At 40.9% G+C, this 26433-nt stretch overlaps 1 protein-coding gene across 4 annotated transcripts in view; it reads right to left on the bottom strand.

Annotated features, from left to right (window-relative positions):
• AMBRA1 (autophagy and beclin 1 regulator 1) overlaps positions 1-26433 on the bottom strand; it is a 143860-nt gene that overhangs the window by 95943 nt on the left and 21484 nt on the right. The window lies entirely within an intron of this gene.

Raw genomic sequence — 26433 nt, 5'->3', positions numbered from 1 at the left:
TCATGATTTCTGCCGTCTGCGCAGACGCAATTTTCAGCACCGTGGAAGCGAGTCCCCGCGCCAGTTTAGCGCAGCGCACGGGGACTCGCCAAGCGGGAGGCTCAGTTCAGGGGTGACTCATGGGCCGGTTAAATGACCCCCGTGGGCCACTTGTGGCCCATGGGCCTTAGGTTGCCTACCCATTTCTTATTCTATATGATAAGTCTGCAAGCTGTGCATATTAAGGATAGATAATTTTGGTAATTTGAAAGAGATGACCCTGGCCTCTTTCAGGCCAGGATCACACAAGGAAGTAAACAAAATTCCCTGGTCCTTTTAACTAAGCAAGGAAGTAAAGTCAAGGTGTTGTACAAACATCATCTTGTGGTAAAACTTTCTCTTCCATAATCACAAGGGGTAGCCAAGAACAAACCTTGACTTAGTTGCCATGCTACGCTAAACTAAAAAGGACCCAAGAGGAGCAAAGCAGATGTGATCTCTTCCATGGTAGCCCACATGTTCACACTAAACCATGGTTCAGCTAGGCACTATGTGCATACACAGCCCCTGACATGGTGCATAAAGCAAAGTTTTAATGCTAACTGAGTAATAGCCCACTGCAAATATAATTAGTCTGGAACTGTATTTCACATCTCAGTTATCCTTCTAGATAATGGATCAGGGACCCTTGGCCCTCCATGCAAGTATGGTTAGGGATGATGGGAGATGTAATTCAACAACATCTGGAGGACCAAAGCTTCTCCACACCTGTTCTGGGCCATGCATCAATCCTTAAAGGCTCCTTCTTTGGTAGTCTGTTTCTGTTTGAACTGTAAGAGGCTATGGTCTAGAATCTCTACCCCAAAGGAATGGCCAGTCCCAATCAACATGACTTCTAACAATCAATACCACAAACAGGAAGCATTAGATGATGTCCAGGTTTCGAAGAACATGAACAGAGGCTTGACAACCATATGTCAGGAGTGCTCTGATGGTGTTTCCTGCTTGGCAGGGGGTTGGACTCGATGGCCCTTGTGGTCTCTTCCAACTCTATGATTCTATGATTCTATGAACACCACTGTACATGTGTAAAATGTACAGAATTGGAAGTGGGAAAGGGATTTCTTGCCAAGGCAAGCAAACCCAGCTAGGCTCTCAGAACAGCCCCAGCATCCAACCAGACTTTAGGTCCAAAGAGCCAAGGAGAAGGTTCACTGGATTATTTCATCAGTTCTTGAATTTACTACAAAAGCTAGAAATCTGGCATCTGAAGAACCTTAGCAGTTTTAATTCCATCAATCACACTTGCAGACAATGCTTCAGGTTAAGGCTCAGACTGAGATTGGATAGGACATGAAAGAAAATAAAAAAGGGACAAACTTCACAAGGTGCTGAAGGAAAAAAATATGACTCATTTACAAAAGTGCCCCAATTTTCTATTTTTGTGCCTAAAAGGTTTCAAGTTTAATGGTTTCCCTTCAGAGGCAAAGGACAAACACTCCACATTCCAGAGAAAAGAAACGACTATTACCTCTGACAAAATTATTTATACTGCAATGACGCTAGGCGCAACTGAAAATACTTCAGTTGCCTCCACCATGTGGAGGCCTTTTCTGTGAAAGTGGCAAAAAGTTTGGAATGCCATACCAAGGAGACACATCTGATGCTAGCATTACAATATTTTCAGTGGCATGATAAAGCCATCATTTTTACTCAGACAATTTAGATAGGATTTTAGTCTGAACTGCTTTTTCTGTTCCTTAGTTTTGTTTTGAACCCACTCTTTATTTTGTTTTTAAATAATGTCTACATGTGCTATATAAATGATTAACACACTTCTGTACACTATCCTTGAATCTTCAGATGAAGAGCTATTGAGAAATATTCTAAATAAATAAATAGCTATAGATAGGTAGTAGTGATAATTTCTTTCAATTTATAACCCTATTCCATTTTTGCCAGGAAACACTAAATATTATTTTGAAAATTCAGTTCCTCTCAGGTGAATTTATACAAAATCAAACTAAATCTATTGCATAACACATACTTAAATTTCTTGTGAGCTCTGAATGTGTTTTTCCTTAGGGGACAATATATTTATTTTTAAAGAACAACCCACATTGTCCTGTTAATTGACTGAGGAGAGATCACAAGTCAGCACTTTGCTAGAGGGAAATCACATATGCAAAAGACTGCGACATCAATAGGTTACGAGTTGATAGGAATTGTGATTTGCTTTTTCACAAACTTCTTTCAATAGTTTGTGAAATAAGGAAATCAAGCATTTGTCAAGCTTAATTGTCAAGCTTAAAGCTAAAGACCTGTAGCATCTACTACTACTGACGGAAGCAAAAGCAGATTCCACAAACAAATCTTATGTGCTGATACTTGTTCATAGGCCATGCCACAGAATGGAATACATTAATTAGAAAGTTTCAAGAAGAGGTGCTTGCCAACTGCTGAGTTTCCCAAATTTAATGTTCAAACCCCTGTGAATTTGTCACACTGCATTTAGCAAGACCTGCTTCAACCCAAAGCATAATGGCAGTCAGTGGTCATAACCACAGCACAAAGGATTATTGGTCAACCTCTCCCATCTTTGGAAGAATTGTACGGTTCCCGTTGTCTTAGGAAAGCAAACAACATCCTGCAGGATTCATCTCACCCGGGATACAGTCTGTTTGCACTACTGCCTTCTGGCAGGAGATATAGAAACATCAAGTCAAGGACAAATAGACTGAAAAACAGTTTTTACCCGAGAGCTGTGGCCCTTTTGAATGCTGTAACTCGATAGTGTGACCTGGGAGATTGATGGGTGTGGGTGTGGCTGGAATGTGGTTTGTTGGTTGTTGTTGTTGTTTTGCTTTTGTTGTTTTTAAGGGATGGCATCCAATTTCGTTGCACTTGTGCAATGTTGCACGTGTGTAATGACAATAAAGAATCTATCTATCTATCTATCTATCTATCTATTTAAGTACATCAGCTTTATGATATTCTATGAGCTACAAAAACCACAATGCTGAATTGAAACTTCTTTCTATGTGCTCACAACAAGTTTTACCTTTCCTCATTCTGTGTCTTTGCTTACAAATTAATGTGCACTAGACTCCCACAAAACAGTTTTGTTTTCACACCAAAATAATAGTTACTGTTCAAAAAGTTTGTATTTTATGCTTCAACTTAACAGAAATATCAAAATGTGGTTTTCTACTGCACACAAGTGCATAGTAAGGCTGGGCGATATCTGGTTTTTCATGTCACAATATATCGCCAGCTAAACATCACAGCACAACATACCAATATACAGTGGTATCTCTGATTACAAACTTAATTCGTTCCAGAGGTCCGTTCTTAAGCTGAAACCGTTCTTATCCTGAGGCATGCTTTTGCTAATGGGGCCTCCTGCTGCACGTGCGCCTCTGGCGTGCGATTTTTGTTTGCATCCTGGGGCAAAGTTCACAAGCAGGAGCAGCTACTTCCGAGTTAGCGGAGCTCGTAACCTGAAGCGTTTGTAACCAGAGGTACCACTGTATCACGATCTGAAATAAGATGGAGCTTTGTAGAGGTGAACATGGTAATATCCTAGCAACTGCTACTAAGTTACAGGTCTAAATCACCACACACTGATGAAATCGTCGCTTCAACAGCAGGCAAGGCAAAATGCATCCAAACAGGACTTTGGTTTGGGGCTTGGATACCAAGTGGTGGTATTCAGGTCCAGGACAATCCAAAATACAGTGATGAGTCATTCTGAATACAAATAACCTGGGGAAATGTTGAACAACAACAAAAAAATCTAAATTTGATGCATATAATTATATGAAAATTAACTCAATGATAGCATGCTTCAAATAAACAAAGATTTCTGGAGAATATATTGAGTTTTAGGAGCAAATTTAAAATTAACAAAAGTAGTAGATTTAGTAAAATATTAATTAAACTTGCATATGATTAACAATTTAATCTGTTTTCTACCAATTTAAGAGTAATTTACTAGTGTCAACTTGTATCTTCTTCGCCACTCAGAGGACCAACTGTAATTCTATGAATGAGTAAGCACCACTTATTTCAACTAAACTTACTTCTACTTTCATTGGTAAGCCCCATTGAATTCAGTAGGGCTTACTTCTGAGAAGACATGCATTTGCTTGCACTGTTGAATGACAAGCACCCACCCTCCCCCCATCATTCTCACCTCACAACAACCACCCAATCTCCCATTTCAGCATAAGGCAGCAACTTAATTCCCCCTTTTGTGACACCTTAACTCAAATTATTTCTGTCCCAATGTACCTTTATTGTGCTTTTAGCACAATATAGACATCTCTTTAAAATGAAAGGAGAGCTAGTCATCTCAAATATCTGACCAAAACTGGCTAGCTACCATGTACTATCAGATACAGTGAAGGATCAGAAGTAGGGATACCAAAGAATAATCCAGAAATTGGGGAAGTTAAAAATATCTGCAATTCAAGGATGCTGTTGCATCAATGTTGGATACCTAATCCCATTTTGAATAATATTCAAAAGCACAGGTTGTTATCAACCAGTCATGTTGAATCCTTTTCCCCATCTAACACAAAACGATCTCTGGAGTGCTTCACAAAGCTCAAGCCTAAGGCCTCTGCATAACTTTTTAAACTAGCACCCCACAATGCACACTGAATGATCCAGGAGTTTCCAACAGAAACATTCTGCTGAAGATTCATTTTCACAACAGTCTTCAAGATACAGCCTAGCATTTATTTAGATTTATATCCCAGCTTATCCCTGGAGGTTCAGAGTGGGCAACATTTATAAAACATCATCATAAAAAATGTATGCAAACATACTAAAATAAAACCCCTACTTATCCCTTGGCCTCTGAGGGCCCATTTATACAATCAGTAGAATCAAGCAGTAAAGCTTTTCCTGCATTTCCAATGTTTCCTTTAATTAGCTTGAAGAGAACTTCTGTGCCCTTACTTCTGTTAAGGGCCCTGACAAAATATCAAGAGACACCAAGACATGCTATGAACAACAGACACATGAATGCCAGGGTCCAACAAGGAGAAAACGAAGTTGCAGAATTCCGATAATCTCTATACAGTGCTGCAAGGGACTGTTATTATTGTGCCCAAAACTAGCACCAACATTTTATTAGTTAAAATAAATTTGTTCAGGGCTAAAGCTAATGTTGTGGGTCAAGCTAAACTAAAGAGCACCTCCTAAAAGCCTGATAAATGGCTTCAATAATGCAGATGCTTCTACACTGAAAGACTCTGTGACCTGTAACACTAACATAGTCATCAAAAGCATTCAAAGAATCAAGGCTTGCTTTAAGAAGGCCCATGGGTTGCCGGGCAAGACAAAGACATTACCTTTTGGAATATGTCCAGCTCCAGGAGTCTGCAAGCAGCAATACCAGTTTTAATGTACTCTAAAGCAGGAAGAAGGCACCTGTGGCCCTCCAAATGTTGCTGGACTACAACTCCCAGCATTCCTGATCCTTGGCCATGCTGGCTGGGAACGATAGGTGTTGGAATGCATAAACATCTGGAGGACCACAGATTCCCCACCCTGCTATAAAAGCTTGAATTCTCAACCCAACACTACCCATGACACAAGGACTATCAAACAAAGGGTGGGAGGGGGCACAAGCCTTTTCAGTGCCCCAATGCAGACAACCCCTCTACTTCATTCCACACAAGTTAACAAAACACCCTCAAGGCTAGAGAGCACAGGACAAAGAAGCTGATCTACCAATAGCTACTACTACATTGCTCAACACCAGCCCCTTGTCTATTCCATTTGTATAATGCAGGTGTATAGGAGTGTTGAATTTGCAACCTGCCAGCAGTAGCAATCAAGTGGGAAGGGTGTGCAAAGGGTAGTAGCGATGTTTTTCGCGAGCTGACAAATAAACTGAAGACAGGGATGACACATCAGAGATGGGCTGTTTGGCATGAAAGTAGATTTTGTATAGCAAGTGGTGGCACATAGGAATGTCAGGCCTGAAGTAGAGAAAAGGCAAATGGGAGCAGCACCAGTGTAAGGATTTTGATGCATTCAGACTGGGTTATGTGGAGCATATTTATAAGTGAGCTACTGGACCTAATTACCTCCCCCATCAAAACCAGTATTTTCTTTGTGGCAGAGTGAAAAATTATGCTATGTGTGATCCCTGGATATCTTCCAAGTGATGAGCTTGGCCCTTCACTCCTTTCCAGTTGATGCCTCTGCAATAAGAAATGAAAGCTGGTATACCGCCTAGTGTAAAATGTTGATTTATGAACACAGAAGGGAGAAGAGATACATAGCCAGGGATGTATTCAATCACAGAGCACGGGATTGGGGGACACGCAACTGGTAGAACTGGGTGCAGAATTCTGCTGAGAATTCCCAAAAACAAACCAGTGAGTGTCTAGCTGTTATGCTATAAAGATATGCCAGAAAGTATACAGGCTATGCCTACTGAAACCTCAGAAGCCAGAGGAACACCTAAATAAGTTTTCTAGTGTCAGGGGACAGGGCATCAATGCCCTGCATGTTTCCTAACTCCTTCAAGGACAATCAGTTAAAATCAGAATAAAATTATTTAATGCTTACCATTTTAAATTTAACGCAATTTAAAGTGGTAAACGGGATGCGGGTGGCGCTGTGGGTTAAACAACAGAGCCTAGGACTTGCCAATCAGAAGGTTGGCGGTTCGAATCCTCATGACGGGGTGAGCTCCCATTGCTCGGTCCCTGCTCCTGCCAACCTAGCAGCTCGAAAGCACCCAAAAAAGTGCAAGTAGATTCATAGGTACCGCTCCGGCAGGAAGGTAAACGGCATTTCCGTTGTGTCGGTGTTCCATTGCACCAGAAGCAGCTTAGTCATGCTGGCCACCTGATCCAGAAAAACTGTCTGTTGAGCGAACAAATGCCGGCTCCCTCGGCCTGTAAATAGAATTGAGCACCGCAACCCCAGAGTCGTTCGCAACCGGACTTAACTGTCAGGGGTCCCTCTACCTTTACGTTTGATGTCACACCAGGAGTGCCCCCTTTGAATTCCAAGTTTTTCCTCAGCCAGACTGCCCAGATCTACATCTGGCTAGCAATAGGCTCAAGAACCAATTGCTCTGCAAGCTGTCTAGACAACATGAAAATTGTCACAAATGACAGCTAAAGCACAATTAGCCGAGAAACTGCAATTTCCATTCTGTTCCCCGCTCAGCAGAAGAATCGCACATTAGCATCCTCCAGATTGTCAATCAATGCCTCAGTGATGAAGATTAACTCTACGCACTGTGAGAGGTGCTGTAGATCTGGCTTACTAAATTAGCCTTTGTCTTTTTAAAAATCTTTTACTATCAAGAGGCATAAATTGCTGTCTGTTCAATAGTGCTCTCTGTTGCGATGTCAACAAATTGTCTGCTTCCAGATATTAGTACCTGTGGAAAGGGCTTTGCAAGACCACTGCACCTGCTCAATGTTATTTCGAGGGCTGGAAGCATACACTGCTGCTGAAAACAGACGAAAGGATCTGAAAGTCCCAATTAGACTGCTAATAAGTTTTCAAAAGAAATTTTTCTGAGAGCTTCTCTTTGCCCAAGAACACTGTGATCTGAATTGCAATGGAATGGATTAGAATTAAAAACAGCAAACAGAGTGAAATATTAAAGTGACACAATTGTCAAACTGCCAGGGAGCCCAAGTCAACCATTCCTTGGTAAAACTAGAAAAAGGGAGTCAACATAAACACTGTTCCCAGTATCTTAGTTCTTCATGGGAGAGTCATTTTAAAAGCAGATCCCATTTCACAACACTGCAAGAAGCAGTCTTTCCATACCTGCCTAAGATGCTATGGAGCAAGAAAGCCAATGGTTACCTTTAAAGATTTAAACGCATTCAACATCGGGCCTTCCTGGCAGAACAAGATATTTGGAGGTAGCATCTTAGAGCTTCTCTTCATGCCCAGAAAGTAGGGAGGAAACTAAACCAATGCCATCTTAAATATAAGATATTGTGTTGGGCAATGTATGCTTATTTTGCAATTTCTTAATCCTATAGACTAATAAACTAGCTCACTCTCCAAGCAAAGTATCCATATATAGTAAAAATGACACCATGTACACATAATAAAAGCTCACCTTGTTTTTAGATGTGTCTATCACAATATGGGTGACACTCTCTGAAAAATGATACTCCCTTCTATGTAAATGGAGGCATGCATCTTCTAAGATTGCACCTATCTGCAGGGTTTTTTAAGTACTTTAATTGCCCAATTAAAAGGTTTTTAAAAATACATTACTGATTAAATGCCTAAACACTGAAGGCTTATATAGAAAGCTTCAGTCTTGCTCTGCTCTCACACCTAGACATTACTTGAACACACAAAGAGCAAAAGGACTCTGACTGATACCACAGTTCCAAGGTTTATCAGGTGCACAGAAACACTGTTATACAGTGGTACCTCGGGTTAAGAACTTAATTCGTTCTGGGAGTCCGTTCTTAACCTGAAACTGTTCTTAACCTGAGGTATCACTTTAGCTAATGGGGCCTCCTGCTGCAGCCGCGCTGCTGGAGCACGATTTCTGTTCTCATCCTGAAGCAAAGTTCTTAACCTGAGGTATTATTTCTGGGTTAATTCAGAGTCTGTAATCGGAAGCGTCTGTAACCCGAGGTACCACTGTATAAAAACATATAGAAAAGATAGTGTAGTATAACAGCAACAAGACTGAGGTGCAAAATCAGGATATAGCTAGCTCACATTTTGCCTCTGCAATGAAATCATGAGATTGCCTTAAGCCTCAGTGCGCACACCACACCACCATCTGCAGTATGGGAGATAATCCTGATTTACCTTGGAAGGCTCCTGTATGGATTACAACGAGATAATTCATGTGAAGCACTTTGAACACTTGAAAGCACTACACACATTTAAGTATTGTGATTAAATGTAGCATTGAAACAAAATAAACAACAATAGTAGCTCTGCTGGATTAGGCCAATGGCCCATCTAATCCAGCATCCTGTTCTTACAGTGGCCAACAAGATGCCAATGGTCCTGACAACAAGATGACAATCAGGTCCTGAGCACAACAGTACTCTTCCCTCCTGCAGTTTCCAGCAACTGGTATTCAGATGCATATGGCCTCTCATCATGGAGGCTGAGTATAGTAATTGTAGCTAGTAATCACTGGTAATCTAATTTGTCTAATCCTCTTTTAAAGCCATCCTAGATGGAGGCTATCACAGTCTCCAATGAGAGTGAAAAAGTACTTTCTATTGTCTACCCTGACGCTTCCTACATTTGGTGTCATTGGAGATCCACGGACTTTAGTGTTGTGAGAACACATATCATGCATAATTTTATATACTTCTGTCATGTCTCCTCCTACTTGCCTTCTCTCTAATGTAAAAAGCCCCCAAAGCTGTAACCGTTCCTAATGGAAGAGTTTCTTTATCCCCTTCATCACCTGAGTTGCTCTTTTCTGAACCTTTTTCAAGTCTACAATATCCTTTCCGAGATGAAGAGATCAGTTGCAGTCACACCATAAATGTGTATAATGGCATTATGGCATTGACATTATGATGGGGTGACATCTTCACTGAGCTATCCACTACAACCCCAAGGTCTTGCTCTTAGTCAATCGTTGCCACTTCAGACTCCATAAGCATATATGTGAAATTAATAATTTTTTGCACCTACATGCATCACTTAACACTCATTTACACTGAATTACATTTGCCATTTTACCACCCATTCACACAGTTTGGAGAGTTCTTTTGGGACCTCTTCCCAATGGCCAGAATTAGCAGCACTCAGAAGATTCTGTCTATTTGTATTTCAGCATGAGTTAGTGTTCCTCCAATCAGGCATACAAAGAACAGCAGCACATACAGGTATACAAGAGGCAATTCTTACTTTTACATAATCTTAAGCGTAAAACATTTCAAATGCAATAGTGAAGTGCACTTCTCATTTTAATTCAGAAAAAAATAAAACAAATGTTTCTTGGCTGTGAGAGATTTAGGAACCATTAGTAAAATTGATCCCTTTTGGAATTTTTCTTTAAGATAGTAGAGAACTAGCATATGTCCTGTGTTAATTCCCCTTCTGTGGTTCAATGCAGAAAGGATGGGGTGAGTTATATCACTGCAGACTCAAAGCTATCTGGAGCAATCAGTTAAACAAGCATATGGAAAAATAATTAGAATGCACATTAGTTACCCAACAGACCAGAATGGCTAAATTGGAGAAAGCCAAAGTCATCACTTTTCCACTTAAACTCATCAAGTGAAGCCACAGATATCTCCACCCACCTTTGCATTAGGCAGAACCCTGCTGGGAGTAAGGTCCCCAGGTAATTGGATCCCAAAGCTGTAGCTCTCCCCATTGCAAAATTCTATAATGAGCAAATAATTACATCAACATGCTCCAGTAAGACAAAAGCTGCTCTGCACAAGTTTTATAGCCAGGTACAAAAAATAAAACAAGTGTACAGCTAAATTAAATCCTGCCCATTTTAATCCACCACCACCCTTATCCACGCTACCTCTCTTCAAAATATCAAATTAGTACAGTTGTACCTTGTTTTGCAGCCCTGATCCGTTCCGGAGTCCCGGCCGCTAGCCAAAAAGGACGCAGGGCAAAGCGCCGCGTCTGCACATGCGCAAAGCGCAGTTTAGCACTTCTGCACATGCGTGAGCAGCAAACCTGGAAGTTACCCATTCCGGTACTTCTGGGTTTGCTGCGGACATTCGCCGGAATGGACGCTAGACAAGGCGGACGTTCGAGGAGGTATTACTGTACCATAGTGAACTGGTGGGCTACCAAATGGCGTCTTTTTAGAAGAAACAGAATATGCCAAGAAATGTATTTTAGTGCTTTGACCCAAGGCAGAGCACACATAGAAGGGTTAAAAAGGTGACAAGGTGGCTGTAGTTAGACTAGATGTTACTAAAGTCTGACCTTGAATTCCTTTTTGGAGGAGAGAAAATATAGCTCCTGTATCCAACAGTTTAATCAATGTACCAAGTAAGTACTCAATATTCAGTTAGAAGAGTCAGTTGTTAGTTTGCAATCTACTTCCCATCAGGATAGTCCCTGGTGCAGTGTCAGCATTATTATGCTTCTATTGTTTGTGGTATATATTTTGCATGCTCCTCACACGCAGTCTCCAATACACACATCATTTTCAGCCCAGCCCCAGAACAGGGCGGAAGCAGAACGGGCTTATATATACAATGACCAGGAACACAACCCCCACACAAACGGAGAGTTTCCTGTATTGTGATACATAAAAGAGCCCATTGGACTGAGAATATAAGAACACTCATCAGTCCTGCAATCTCACCTAGTACCTCCCCTCTTAATTGCTAATTCTCTCAAGAGGGCTGTCTATTACACATAGGGTAATGCACTGGATTTTTTTCATTCACTTTATGTTTCAAGAATTCCTAGATGACCTACAGCAACTTTCTTGCCTCTCTTTTTGGGTGCTCAGCTGCAACCTGAGGAGATGGTGTTCGATCATTCAGAGTACGTTCCTAAAACACAAGCCTCAAAATATCTTATTCTTGTTTCATTTGGCCATTGCTCCAGTTCACTGCATATTGTTTTTGCAGTGTACACATATATATTCACTCCATTACAGTATTTGCTGTGGGCACATACTATATTTTTAACAGGGAAGTTGTTTCGTGGACATGGTTGTTTCTTCTCTCTGTTGCATAAAACTGATTTTTAAAATGCCTGTTCTCACTGGCTAAAAGGGAGAAATCAATTTTCACAAATCAAAAATTTAATATGTTTTAGGCTGTTTGGCAACATGGAACCTTCACAAACACCTTGTTTAAAAAAAGCCCATGCATTTCAATTCAGACTGTGAGCAACTACCAGAATGGCAGGAACAAGATTCCTGCTTCTACCTTAGATACAATAACAATGAAACCACATCTAGGCCAGGAATGGTTCAGATATTGCCCCTCCCTTATCGGTTTATAGCACAGCTCAGAGAGAAGCAGGCACGGAAGCATAAAGTCCTCTATTAGTCATTATGAAAGTGAGGGAGGAAGAAGCATGTATTTCTCCCACCAAACTTCAACAACAAAAGGAATCAGAGTAAAAGGGCAAAAGTAGTGAAATAGCAGTAGCGTTAGTGTTCCCAAAATAGGAAGCTACAGTGGGTGCAGAAAAGATTGCGCAAAGAGAAATCTCAAACAGAACCATGAGTCAAAAAGGAACAATTGCGAATAATACAAGCCTATCTTTCTTCTATCAAAAGTTGTTATAACACAATTGGGGGTGGACAAAGGACCATTTCCCTAATTCTTTGTGATGAAGACTGATGCTTATTTGCTTTTTAAAAAAATTATGTGAAATGTTCTGCATCAACCTTCCCCAGCCTGGTGGCTTCCATCAGCCACAACTTCCATTAGCCACAGCCATGCTGGTTGGGGGGTGATGGGAGTTGCAATCCAAAACATTCAGAGGCCATTGGCTTAGGGAAGGTGTCACTCTACATTCTTGATAGACTTTCAAATTGTGAATCCTCCCTTACCTGTCCACTTTCAATCAAACTTTTACAGGATGAGTCTTTTTAAAGAGGCCCAGTGGAACACGTGTACTCTGTATCCACAGGGCCTCTTTTAAAAGACTCACCCTGTAGTATTTGCCCTCTGCAATCACACCCAGTTTGTTTATTGCATTGGAGTTGGAATGTGGGTAAGCAACATGTGAGCACAAGTAATGCATAAGCCACAAGTAAATCTGCAGAGGGAATGCAATGAGTAAGAATCTGGTGTTCAGGCTAGTGTCCAGTAGCTCCATTGGCCTCTTTACAATTATTCTTTGCTGATGGTGATTAAGTTAAAATAGAGAACAACCATCACAAAGTGGGAGAGACCAATACTCTTATATCTAGAATTCTCCAATATCTCCATGAACAAATTACACATGTTGCACAGAACAGAGATTGCACATCTTGCAAGGTGTACAGTTAAGACAAAAGACAGACAACAGAAACACAGTAGACCATTCCAGTTAACAGATACCCAGGTTAAACAGGAACAAGAGAGTATGCCATAAAACCCTTCAATACAAGGCACGAAAGTCAGGTATGCCTGGTCTAAAAATGTTACTGCAAGCCATATGAACTGTCAAGTGCAAATATAGTAGTAACCAACCTAAAGCTGGGGCAGGCAGACGGTAGATAAAGATTTTCTGGTAGGTTGCTGGATGATCTTCAGTAGATCAGCAAGTTGTTTATTCAAAGCAAGTAAAGTGAGTTATCTGCCATGAATGGTCTTGTGTTGACCACTTATCTTCCTGACTCAGTATGCCTTAACTACCAAGTGACCAGGTCACTTTGGCTTCATTCCCTTAATCATCATTCTGTATCTAGCTCCTCACAACAATCCTGCATCTGGCACTGGTTGACAGACCCTGGGATTCAAGTGAAAAACAACTTCTGATTTAAAGAGTATTAATTACAGATTTACTAAGTAAAACTTCAAATGGAACAGGTCTGAATCCATAAGAGTAGGACAGCTGAAATTTAATTTGACTGTCTACATCATTCTACATAAGAACACCAATCTTATGCTATCAATCTTAAGACTTTATTACAATCTTAATCCCATTCATTTTTATTTAAACACAACATTTATTTAGAGAAACTTTCATTTTGGACATAAAAATGGCAAGTAAAAACAAAATCCCCACCTCTACCCACTGGAAGTGAAGTCTTAGTACACCTTTTTATTTTCTAATTCAAAAGAGTTTGCTCAGTTTTCAGCTTTCAGGTATTGGTTCTTATATTAGCTTATGGACTTCTGTATCCAGTCTACTTCTACCTTCTTTTCAAATAATATCACATTATTTTAATATCACATGGCAATGCCAACATTTCTTTTTTACATTCATATTTTCTAAAAGCCTTAAAAATGTTGTGAATGAAAACATGCCAGTATTCCAATAGGCATAGATGCTTCCAACATACACAAGAGCAAAACCACTTTCCTTCTTCCCATTATTCTGTGGATCATTTCAGATGGCTTATTAAGAAAGAGAACTCAAGCGCAGTTGGATTCATTTATTGTGCTTCTTTCTGCCATTCACCACCTGCAATCTACACCAGGGGTCAGCAAACTTTTTCAGCATGAAGCCGGTCCACTGTCCCTCAGACCTTGTGGGGGGCCAGACTATATTTAGAAAAATAATAATGAACAAATTCCTATGCCCCACAAATAACCCAGATGCATTTTAAATAAAAGCACACATTCTACTCATGTAAAAACACTAGGCAGGCCCCACAAATAACCCAGAGATGCACTTTAAATAAAAGGACACATTCTACTCATGTAAAAACATGCTGATTCCCAGACCGTCCGCAGGCCGGATTTAGGTGATTGGGCCGGATCCAGCCCTGGGTCTTACGTTTGCCTACCCATGATCTACACAGTGAAGCTATGTGTTTATAACACTTTTAACAGCCATGGCATCCTCCAAAAGAATCATGAGAATCTGAACTGATTGAGAGCAAAGAATTTTTAGCAATCCTTAGCTGCCCATCCATCATCCAACAGAATAGAAGCCAGTGTAGATCTGTTCAAAGAGGGAGTGACTCTCAAAATTAGTTTAAATCTACAGTGTGGATAAGCTCTTTAACTTGAATAAAGGTAAAGGTAAAGGAACCCCTGACATTAGGTCCAGTCGTGACCGACTCTGGGGTTGTGGCGCTCATCTCGCTTTATTGGCCGAGGGACAGCTTCCGGGTCATGTGGCCAGGATGACTAAGCCACTTCTGGCGAACCAGAGCAACACACGGAAACGCCGTTTACCTTCCCGCTGGAGCGGTATCTATTTATCTACTTGCACTCTGATGTGCTTTCGAACTGCTAGGTGGGCAGGAACAGGGACCGAGCAACAGGAGCTCACCCCATCGCGGGGATTCGAACCGCCAACCTTCTGATTGGGAAGTCCAAAGCTCTGTGGTTTAACCCACAGCACCACCCAAGGAGATGCTTAAAGGCAAAAAATAATTGTATGAATACAGAGCTTTCAGCGCTATCTGTGTGAGCATTTAACACAAATAAAAGTAACCTCACTATGAGTTCACAGCAAAGAATGTCTTGTAGTAATAATAGAAAATCCTTTATATCTAAAGACATATCAAGTTGCTCGCATACAAAGCAAATTAAGTTTAAAGTCTGCCCTATAATGTTCACTGGACTGGCACAGTTAGCACGTGCCAGCCTATGGTTATTTCATCCTTTTTGAAGGTATTAGGTGCTTAACGTACATTTAGAGAGACTTCATTGGGATAGATTCTGCACATTATTTCCCAAATACCCTGTGACTCTATAATCCAAAAGGCATCAAGCTGGGACAGTCTATATTGACAACAGTGTGTTGACAAAGAAAGGAGACTTAACTAAAAACAGTTTCATAATAGGGATGTGTCAAATTTAAGAAAACTTAGTTGAACCTCAAATCAATTGTATCTGCACATGATTAAACCTATTCTGAAGGGGAAAGCACTGTTTTTACATGAAACCTGTGTTTTGCAGCACACTGTTTTAGAAGAAAAATACTTTCCCTCCTGTGAGACAGAGGAAAGGAAAAAGTTGAAGTATGAGATGTATAGCAAATCAATATATCAGTGTATTAAAAACTTAGTTGTGTCTGTCCAGATTGGGTGACTTGAGTCAGTTAGGTGTACAGTTTCATTTCATCACCTCTAGTTCTAGTTTCAGCTAGAGTGTATGAGAGAGAGTGAGGACTCAGCTATACAGCTGCAAATAAAGTGTTTTAAATGTGTTGTGAAGTGCATTATACAAATGTGACACTAGATGGAGACAGTGAGCTATGCCAAATTCAATGCATTTTTCAAAACTTTTTTTAAAAAGCATTTTCACAGCCTCTTTTTAATGTGTGTACATTCTACTAGAGAGATGGAGAATATGAATGTGGTTCAGGCATGAGCATCTGCCCAATGTGGTAAAGAAGGTACAAAGAAAGATGGTACAAAGATTGCTGGTAATGATTTTATATAAACAGCGCTGGCTCCCGGCCTCTAGAGTGAGATGAGCGCACAACCCTAGAGTCTGGCAAGACTGGCCCGTACGGGCAGGGGTACCTTTACCTTTATAAATGGGTGCGGGTGGCGCTGTGGGTTAAACCACTGAGCCTAGGGCTTCCCGGTCAGAAGGTCGGCGGTTCGAATCCCTGCGACGGGGTGAGCTCCCGTTGCTCGGTCCCTGCTCCTGCCCACCTAGCAGTTCGAAAGCACATCAAAGTGCAAGTAGATAAATAGGTACCGCTCCAGCGGGAAGGTAAACGGCGTTTCTGTGCACTGCTCTGGTTCGCCAGAAGCAGCTTAGTCATGCTGGCCACATGACCCGGAAGCTGTACGCCGGCTCCCTCAGCCAATAAAGCGAGATGAGCGTCGCAACCCCAGAATCGGTCACAACTGGACCTAATGGTCAGGGGTCCCTTTACCTTTACTATCTATCTATATCTATATCTATATCTATATGTTGTGTCTTTTTAGCTGTATGCTTCTCAGTCTTTGTTCATCTGCCTTCTTGCCAACTTCAATTAGTTTCTGCCTTAGTTTGTGGTTATTTTTGTTTTCTTCAGTTGGTCAAGCCTTCTACATTTAAAGGGAAACCTTTTTGCCTTTGATTGCTGTTTGCTTTTCTCAATAACCATTTCCCTGTACTTGTTTCCACCTTTCTGAATCTGTGGAAAATACTCTAGCTATGTTTATATTATTTTGGTTTCTAATCAAGCAGGCATAAAACTTAAAAGTACACTTTTGTTACTCTCCTATCCTGCACTCCCAGGGAGCATTGCTTATAAAGATCCATATAAAAAAAGTGTTTGGTGTGTGCCACGTTTCATATTTTTATTCCAAATAATGCAATTTTTGGCTTAACTGCTCAACTAAGAAGCAAAGTTTGCTGATGATGTCAAATAATTCAGTATAGTGAAAATCCAAAGGGCCTGTGAAGAGGTCCAAAATGATCTATTGAAATTGAATGAATGAGAAAGAAATGACAAAGAGAAATTCAAAATAAATAAGCACAGTAAGTGATGCACAATGGGGCAAAAAAGTTAACTTCACATTTACACTGGTGGAGTCTCACCTAGCAGCAACTAGTGAGATAAGATCTTGGTCTGTGTTTCACAGCTCATTGAAAAAGTCAACAGCATAAGGCAGATGTGAACAGAGAAAAAATTCCATGCTAGGGATTAGGGACTGACAATAAGACAGCCAGACTCATAATAATTTTATATCAATCTCTGGATGCAGCTACAATTAGAATTCGATACACGTGAAACAGTCTTTTTGAGATGGGATTATCAGCAGAGGTGAAGAACAACCAAAACCATCAATAAATTGAAGCATGTCCCCCACAAGAAAATGCTGAAGCATATGTTGTTCAGTTTTAGAAGAAAAGATGACAACCAAAAGTGATATTTATAAAGTTTCACAGACAGAAACATTTATCTCCCTCTTTCATAATACCACAGGCCATCCAATGAAATTGACCACAGATTCAGGAATTTACATAATGCGTAAGAAATTTTCTGTAACAAATTGTGGTGCTAGCCACTGATTTAGATGGCTCTAAAGGAGGCTAAGACAAATTCAAAGAAGAAGAGTTTATCTATTAACTAGGGTAGTTTGTGGAACCTCCATCTTCCACTGAATAACTGCAGAGTTGGGGGGCAGGGCAGGGCGGGGAAGAGAAAGGGAGGGGGGAGAGGAAACAGCACAAGAGGACTGCAACCTTCATGACCTGTTTGTGGGCTTCTCTGAAGCTCTGGGCCCATCACCTGTGAAATATAGGACACTGAACTGGATAAAAGATCCCTGCTGAATCAGACTGTTTTTAAGCTTGTGTCTACCATTTTAAATTTCTGTAAAGCACTTGTATTAAGAAATCAAGATCAATTATTTTAAAAACTCAACTGATGTAGTCAAATAAATGTTCAGGCCCCACTTAACAAATTACATTTAGATCCTGTAAGGCAGTGGTTTTCAACCAGTATGTTATGGCACCCTGGGGTGCCTTTGAATGATAGCCAGGGGTGCCACGGGGAACACTGGCCTCTGTTCCTTTCCTTCCCTCCCTCCTCTGATGCCCTCTTGCATCTCTGCCTCCCAAAGGCTTGCACAACTGTTTGTTGCAGCAGACCTGGATACAAGCTCCCCAGGCAAATGGTGCCTCTGGGGTTGGCCATGGGGTGCCTCCCAAGCCCCTGTGGGACAGTGTGAGGAGGCACCTCTCTTTATGGGGGCAGCTCAGAGACTAGGGGTGGCAGCAGTGGCTGCCCAGGACTCCCAAGAAGAGGGGAGAGGAGAGGAGGCTGAGGGAATGCCCCACAAGGAATAGTGTTTGAAAAAGGATGAGAAGCTGCCAGATCTGCAGGCCAGGGGCGACATAATTGGGCTCTTGAGCCCCACAGGGGTGCCACAGAAAGAATGCAGTTGGTCAAAGGAGCAGTGGACTAAAAAAGGTTGAAAATACCTGCTGTATGGGAAAAGTTTAGGAATGTATCATCTAAATATACATGCACAGTGACTAGGACCTGGTGATCTTGCTACAAAGAAGGTAACAACAACGTTTATACCACATCCATCTGGCAAAGGGTTGGTTCAGATGACCGCCACGCTGGGAGGCTCCCAGCAGAATAGGAAAAACACAATAAAACATCAAACATTAAAAACTTCCCTAAACAGGTCTGCCTTCAGATGTCTTCTAAAAGTCAGATAGTTGTTTATTTCCTTGACCTCTGAAGGGCAGGTGTTCCATTGAAAAGGCCCTCTGCTTGATTCCCTGTGACTATTGAAAAGGCCCTCTGCTTGATTCCCTGTAACTTCGCTTCTCGTAGTGAGGGAACCAGCAGAAGACCCTTGGAGGAGGACCTTGAATGAAGATTTCTTAAAATTATATTCAGCTGGAGAAAGAGCTGTGTTTTTGCTCTTTAATACTGTTTCACAACAGTATTCTTATATCATCTTTAAAGATGTTATCAACCCACCATTGAGTTTGAGAGATGCACCCTCTACTGGCAAAAAGAAAAGAACACTGTCTTGCATAAAGTAAATCATGCTATTTAACACAAATATACATGGAGGTTATGGTCTATAGATCTATATCAGTGTTAAAAGGTGGATTAAGAACCAGGGGTGTTTGCTGTCATTCATCTGTCTCAGGAGACAATGGAAGATGCAGTCCTGAGGCTGAAAATAAAATCTCCTATCACATTTCTGCATGTTAATTCATTGGAAGAAATGTTACTGGTATTAATGTGATCTGCTCGGTGGTGGGGGAAAAGTACCGAACAATTAAAATATAATGGCAACCAGGCATTTGTCTTTGCATGTCATGCCCAGAATGTATGTCTTGTTTAGTATTTTAGACAGTGGAGCTCTGGAAAGTGAAATATGGCTTGTAAGAAAGGATGAATGGGTTCAAGTGGGATTGAGTTGAGCTTAATTTGTTGTTGGTGGTGGTTTGTCCGTTGTTGGTATCCATTTGCCTCAGGACACAATGGAGGAGTAGGCCTTTGGGGGTGAAGTCAAACCATTGGAGACTGACAGCGCCTGCTGTGACTGTAGAGACCAATACAGGAGAGACATGTTTTATAGCAGGTGGGGCAGATGAAGGCATCCAGTTTTGTTGCTACAGGTGCACTGTTGCGTTTCTTCTCTGTGCTCCTTTCAGAGGTTTGTTCATCCTCCTCTAGTCACTACTGTGGATACACAACCTGTCTGTCTCACTAATTAAAAAACTAGAAAGCAACAAAACTTTCTTTACACAAAATCTTTAAGCCACTCAGGTCAGACAGAAGATGTAAACAATTATATAAAGTAAATTAAATTTTGGATAGGAATTCCCACAAAACATGCAGAAATTTAAGAGGAAAGTCTCCACACAGAGAAACATATATGTACATTCAAGAATACACAGGGAAAATATAAAGTACTAAGAAGTCACTAGCAGCAAGGTACCACTATGGCTTGGAAAATGGCAGACTTCTCTTTCTAAAAGCTTTTTAAAGCAGATATTGGATGACAATCTATCAGGATGCTGTACTGGTGAATTTCCTGCACTGGCTAAGGGTTGGTCCAAATGACCTTTTCTACTCTATTATTCAATACAATAGTACTGTTAAGTTTCAGTCACAAATCTGAAAGGCATTTCAAGATGGCTAGAAAATACAGAAATCAAGATATGAGAAGGCCAGTACGGTCAAATCAAAAGGCACCCAAACTTCTGGTTTTATTCCCAACTCTTCTAGTCATGCTGTAAAAGTTTCTACAACCCTTCCAAAAGTTGGAGGGTTCACCATCAATGAAAGCAACATGAACATCATTTAGCATAAAAAGAAACTTCAATAAACAGTTGCCGCAGGCAGAGATAAATGTATTAAAACATCTGAATATAAATATTAACATTTCCCTATCTAAGCAGGAACAGTAGCAATGCCAGCAGCTTGGCTTGAGAATTGTGTCTGGCTCATCTCATCTGGTGCCAGGCCAAGTTATAAGCTGGTTACTTCTGTTTCATAAAAAGAAAGATCTGAAATCTTGTGCTCTGCTCCAGCAACTGACAATCTCATTGTGGTGGTGGGCAGAAGTCAGGCCAGTGCTCCATGTCTAATTGCGTGGCTAATGCCATGACTAAATAGTAGAACATCTGTTCTGCATGCAGAAGGTTCTAGTTTAATCCCTATCATCTCCAGATAGGGGTAGTAATATGGTCTGACTTGGTGAAAGGTGGCTTCATATGATCCTAATTTTCAGAGGACTACCTACCACTTGCTAAGTGTTAGGATTTTTGCAACAAATACCAGCCTGCATGGATCAAGATTGTTCCAGAAAAGAACTTAAGATGTTTTGGAACAAGTTCGGTATCATACCACCAATCTGCCCAAGTGTTTTTTTGCAAAAGAAAAAAAGGGGGAAAAATAACCTCAAGCTTTTGACTGTTCTCTTTAGCACTGGTGGGAAGAAATAGCCAGGGTAGGGTGCTGTAAGATTCGTAAGTTTCTGTTCTAACTATGTGTACAGCGTTAGAAACTCAGATATATAAGCTAGGCACCAGGGTTATAGTCGCCAAAATGAAATGTCTAGGTGCCATTTTTGGGCCAGACGGCCGAAAAGCCGTATTTTTCAATACGAGTTTTTGGTTTCTGAAATTTGTTCACATTGTGCAGATAAAATATTGCGGATAGAATGCTAAAGGATGTGTTGTTAGTGTGCAAAAACAGGCAAGATCTAAGGATCCCCAGACATGCACCTCCAGATGGTGGAGATGTCAGGCACCATCCTGGTGCCCAGGCATCTGCACTTGGTTGCAACAGGCCAACAGCCAGGTGCAAATTCGCCTAGTGCCTGGCAAATTTCAAACGTATGTGCACTCCTTCCTAATTTGGGGTTTGACTGCCTCCCCCATGCAGACATTGTGTGAGAGGCCCCACCTTCTTTTTTAAAAATAGTCCCTCAATTAAAATTATCCATAGTTAATGAGGTGATTCAGCTGAACTCAATACCCAGGAAAGATTATATGGGTTGTCTCTATGACCTTGCTCCTCCTCTCATTCCTCCTTATATTGCTACTTGGACCTTTTGCTCCATCAGTTCCAATATGATAGAGTAGCAGAAAATCATATATGATGCTGGCAAATCAAGTATCCAAGTGCCAGTCCTCATGTAGTCAAAATTATGCCATGGACACACAATAGGGAGGTATTAGCATGCCTATAGGAACCCCAATATTTGCAAAGCACAAAAACCTTTCCTTCTTTACTTTCTATCACCACCTGTATTTATTTTTCTCTTGCAGTTCCCCATCACATGGATGCCCTTTCCCAATGAAACAACCCATCATTTTCACCCTTCTACCCGACATCCAGTTCTCAGCCTCCGTTATTCAGATAAAAAAGTTAGCAGAAGTGGGAAGGAGATAATTTTTCTCCAGCTTGGACAATCTTAGCCAACAAAAAAGAACAACCTGGACATCATAATGTTCACCTTAGATTAGAGTTGAATGAGCTGCCAAAAAAGAGGAACCTTGGCAGGATTGATTAATAAATGAAGAAATCTGCATCTACAAATTATAGCAGATTGCATTGCAAGTGTGAACTAAACATTACTGTTTCATGCTAAATGAACCTGCAATTAAAACAAAAATTAACTGACAAGGAGGGTAGGCAGTCACAATCTGCTAGCTCAACACTTTCAAGAAATGTAATGTTACAAACTGCGTTATCCCATAACATGGAAAATAGTTACAGGCTTTATCTCATTATTTGAAAACACTTAACATGCAATCCTAGCCACACTTACTCAGGGATAAGTCCCAAAGTCAGCAAGACTTACTTCCAAGTAAACATGCCTAGAAAAACAAAGATAAAAACACTGCAAAAGGCTGCCAGAAGATGATCAGAGTACCAACTTTGTGTCTTGCTTAGTGATTTTCCTCTCATCCACCAGCATACTTAATGAAGTAGCTTGCGCACTGACACAGCAGTATTTCCAAAATTCAGTCACCCTGGGGTCCAACGGAGAGACAGACAGGCAGATGGTGAAAGCATCTGTAAACAAGAGGTCCTGTCCTTCAAACAGCACCAATCAAAAGATCACTGGAGAAAATTAAGTCTTCATATCCCTCATTGCTTTGAAGCAGACATATGGCCTTATTTCACCTTACAGTGTACACATCCACAAAATATTGCATTATGCATTACCTGGAGACCAAAGTCCCATGGCTAGAGCACAGTGTCTGTGCCAAGTCATGCTAAGCAGCCTACCCTGGCTTTTCCGATAAAACTGTCTGGAAGGGGCATGTGCTGTTTTTATTGGGGTTCTCGCTTATCTCCTTTGATTAACAAAATGAGACCAAGGATAAGATCAAGAAAACCAATTAGATGCTTATTAATGCCTATGTTATTAGCTTCAGATAATTAGTCCAGAGCAGTCAAAAAACAGAACTCTCTTTTCACACATGGCCAATCTGTGAAACATGATTCAGAGAGGGACAGCCTTCATTTAGTCATCATTAGCTCCATTCACCCGGTGCAGGCACACACTTCACAAATAAGGAACTTCTCAAACAGATAAACGAGGTCAAGGAAATGAAGCCCACGCATAGGTAGCAAGCACAACCTGTTTTCATCTTTCAACCTTCTTTTAAGGCTTTCAGCTACCAATTCAACAGCTGCATTGCTAAGTGTGACATCTGCTGGATGAACTAGCAACAGACACTATTTAATACCAGAATTTATTTGCTGATCCCTCACCTCTAGTACATCATCACAGCCACATGACTTTCCTTGGGAGTTCTGCACCTTCCTTTGTGTTGTCTGCTGCTCAAAATGTGTGTGACACCACAGATTACTAGATTACTCTAGTAATCTAGAGTAAAGTGACAAAAGTAAAGTAATAACCAGCTCTTCCCTTCATATCTGACCTTGGTTTAGCAGTTTTGATATTCAGAGGCTGCTGCTGCTGAGAGCTGGTTCAGGTCACCAATAGTAGACTCTGGTTTCCTTTAGCCATTCATAAACTCTCAGTCTGGGAGAACTCCCATATCCTGGATTTCTAGTTGACAGCAAAAGAAGGTTGCAGTATAGTACACACACTTTTGGCTTTTATGAATTGATAGAGGACTGCAGTGCCTTATTTCCCACTTTGACATTTCAGCAATTATTTAGATCAACAAAATTAGCTCAAGATTTCAAGTATTGGTCTATAATGGGAACTGCCCTGGAACGCTGCTCAGAAGCTAGACCTGGGACATAATAGCTCACATCTCCATAGGGATGGGTGAGTGGGGGCACATTAACAATCAGGTTTCAGCCTTGTCACTGGCTTTCTATTGCCTTCCTAGCAAATGTTCAATGTACCAATTGAACCGCAGAAAGTTATACTAGGTATAACTTTACAGAACAACTTCACTCCATCACATCCCTTCACAATCAGCGTTAGAAACTGGGATAAAAAAGCTACGAGCCAAAAGGCTTCTGGGACCTGGGTTGTGGGCACCCAAACAGAATGTCTAGTCGCCATTGGGGGGGTTGGCAGCACTTATTATTTATTATTTTGATAAACATGAACGAATACGCAATTCACTTAAGTGACACATTGTTAATATCACATTTTTAGCAGAAATTGTTAATACATGTTTAATTTGGTGTTTACAATAAAAATATTGGTACCATGCTTCAGTTTTCAAAACACTCTACTCTTTATTATGAAACTCCTTAACATATTGTCTATCCTTGACATATACTCCAAAGAACATACATTTCAGTAATCCTTGAGTGACAGCTAGGTACAAAAAATGGCACCCAGACTTTCTGAGGTGCTCACAAATGGTGAATCTTTAGGTGGAAAATATGCCTGGCGCCCTGCTAATTTCTAACCCTGTTGACAATTGTAGTATCCTGTCACAGCCTTTGGCCTCATTCACTTCTACCTCCAGTTGCACAAAAAGTTTTACCATAGTTTCTACTTAACACTGTTGCCGGTAACGTCTGAAACAGAGAAGCAGCATACTCCCCGAGTCCTGCACACCTGATCACTACTCTCCCTCTTTGCCAGGTAAAGGTCCCATATAATTGCCCCTTCACATACATTCCTAAATTTAAATACTCCTGGCATAGGACTCACACTAGTAATAGTAAGAGCAACTGAGGCACCAGCTCCTGCTTCATACTGAAAAAAGGAAAATATTCATCAGAGTGTCGGAAGTGAAGAGAATGTGAAATAGTGTTTTGCACAGCGAAAAGCTACTGAAGCTTTGTGCTACTGGAATTCTTAAGGACTGAATACCAAAAACAAGCCTGAGCACTAGGCTGCATACTATAAATTCATTTACCATAGCAAGAAGCATCTGGTCAGAGAGATAAAATGTCAGTCACAGCTGCCAGCACCTCAGAGGGGATGGCAGGAACATAAGCATCTATGACAGTTAAGTCACCCCAAATATTCAATCAGCTGGATCATAAGCAACAAAGAAAGAGAAGTCCAAATAGGTCACAGTGACCATTCCCTAAGAAAGAACCAGCTTGCCTTCTAAACTATAACTGCACTAGAGAAAAAGGAGCCAACCCGAAGCTCTCTAGATGTTTTGCACTGCAACTCTCAGCAGCACCAGCCAGCACACCAGGTTGGCAAAGACTGCCTTGGAGACTTTTAAGTCTTCCAAGCATTTCTAGGAGTAACGTCCGTCTCATAAATCTACTTTCCTCTTCCCCAATCCAATTCCATGGCCCCACAGATACTCTCCACAGCTTTCCTTTTTGTTTGCATGCACAGGCACCCTTTCACTCAGCCCCCTTGTCCCTGTTACTGTGTATCTTATACGGCTTTTTCTTTGTATTTATTTAAAAAAATGTATATGAATGTTTTAAGATGATCTATATCTGTAATGCCTAATAAAAGTTTGGAAAAAGAAAGCACTGACCGCCTCTTCTGATTAGACAATGGGGCAGCATAACAAATGGATACTTCTCTGAGACTATACATCATCAATACTTTAATTAAACACAATCCCATTCTTTCTAGTTTAGTCCTCTAGGTAAGAGGGTCTACAGATCACTTTCCAGGCCTGTTAAACACAGCAAATGCTGAAGGGCCTCCTACATGTGGTAATCACTGTTCCTTGTCATTCAAAGAACATCACTAGTTCAGCCTAAGGTGAAAGCCCCTTGGTTGCTGCAAAATGGTTTGAACTGATGCAATACCTGCATGCCATTTGGTGGGTGAGGGCTTGTATAGGTATGAAGAGGACAGCTGCCAATTTCAAAGGCATTCAAGGTAAGATTAGTCATTCATGAACAACGGGCACCTGACAAGATGAGTGTTAGGTAAACTTAGGAAAAGAAAATGTAATCTTACAAGCAGCCAGAAAAACACAGGGAAGTGGGGGAATAGAGGCAGGGATTTTAAAATAGGAGTTATTCTGTCATCACCAATATTCATCATGCAGCTAAGAGAAATGTTATTCTCAAATCAATTCAGGAGCAGATTTCCTGAAGCAATAAAGGAAAGGGATATAATTCCCTCAAAATATACCATCAGCATTCCTGTTTGTTTTCTTTTGTGGTGATCAGGCATAATCCAATACCAGGAAGAAATGTTTCAGATACTATCTCAACCACCTACAAGTCATTGGCAGATATACAATTGAAGAACAGGGTGACGTAAGAATTGGCATTATTTCTCACTATGGGAGAAATAATTGTCACATGCAGATGTAATGATAAGTAGTTGAACCATCTTAGATTCAGAATTAATCCTGAAAAGTAAGGAGCTGTTTTCCCTATACTTAACAACTGGGAACATACGAAAAGCCTAGTGGACTGCATTTGCTGCCATTGTTAACAAGTGCTACAGTTAGCTACTCCAAGCACTGCCTCAATGACGTAAGAATGAGACTTGGGGAGAAGAGTTACTTTCAG

Source organism: Podarcis raffonei, chromosome 1 (assembly GCF_027172205.1).
Source record: "Podarcis raffonei isolate rPodRaf1 chromosome 1, rPodRaf1.pri, whole genome shotgun sequence".
Lineage (NCBI taxonomy): Eukaryota > Metazoa > Chordata > Lepidosauria > Squamata > Lacertidae > Podarcis > Podarcis raffonei.
This window is presented reverse-complemented; position numbering and strand designations above follow the sequence as displayed.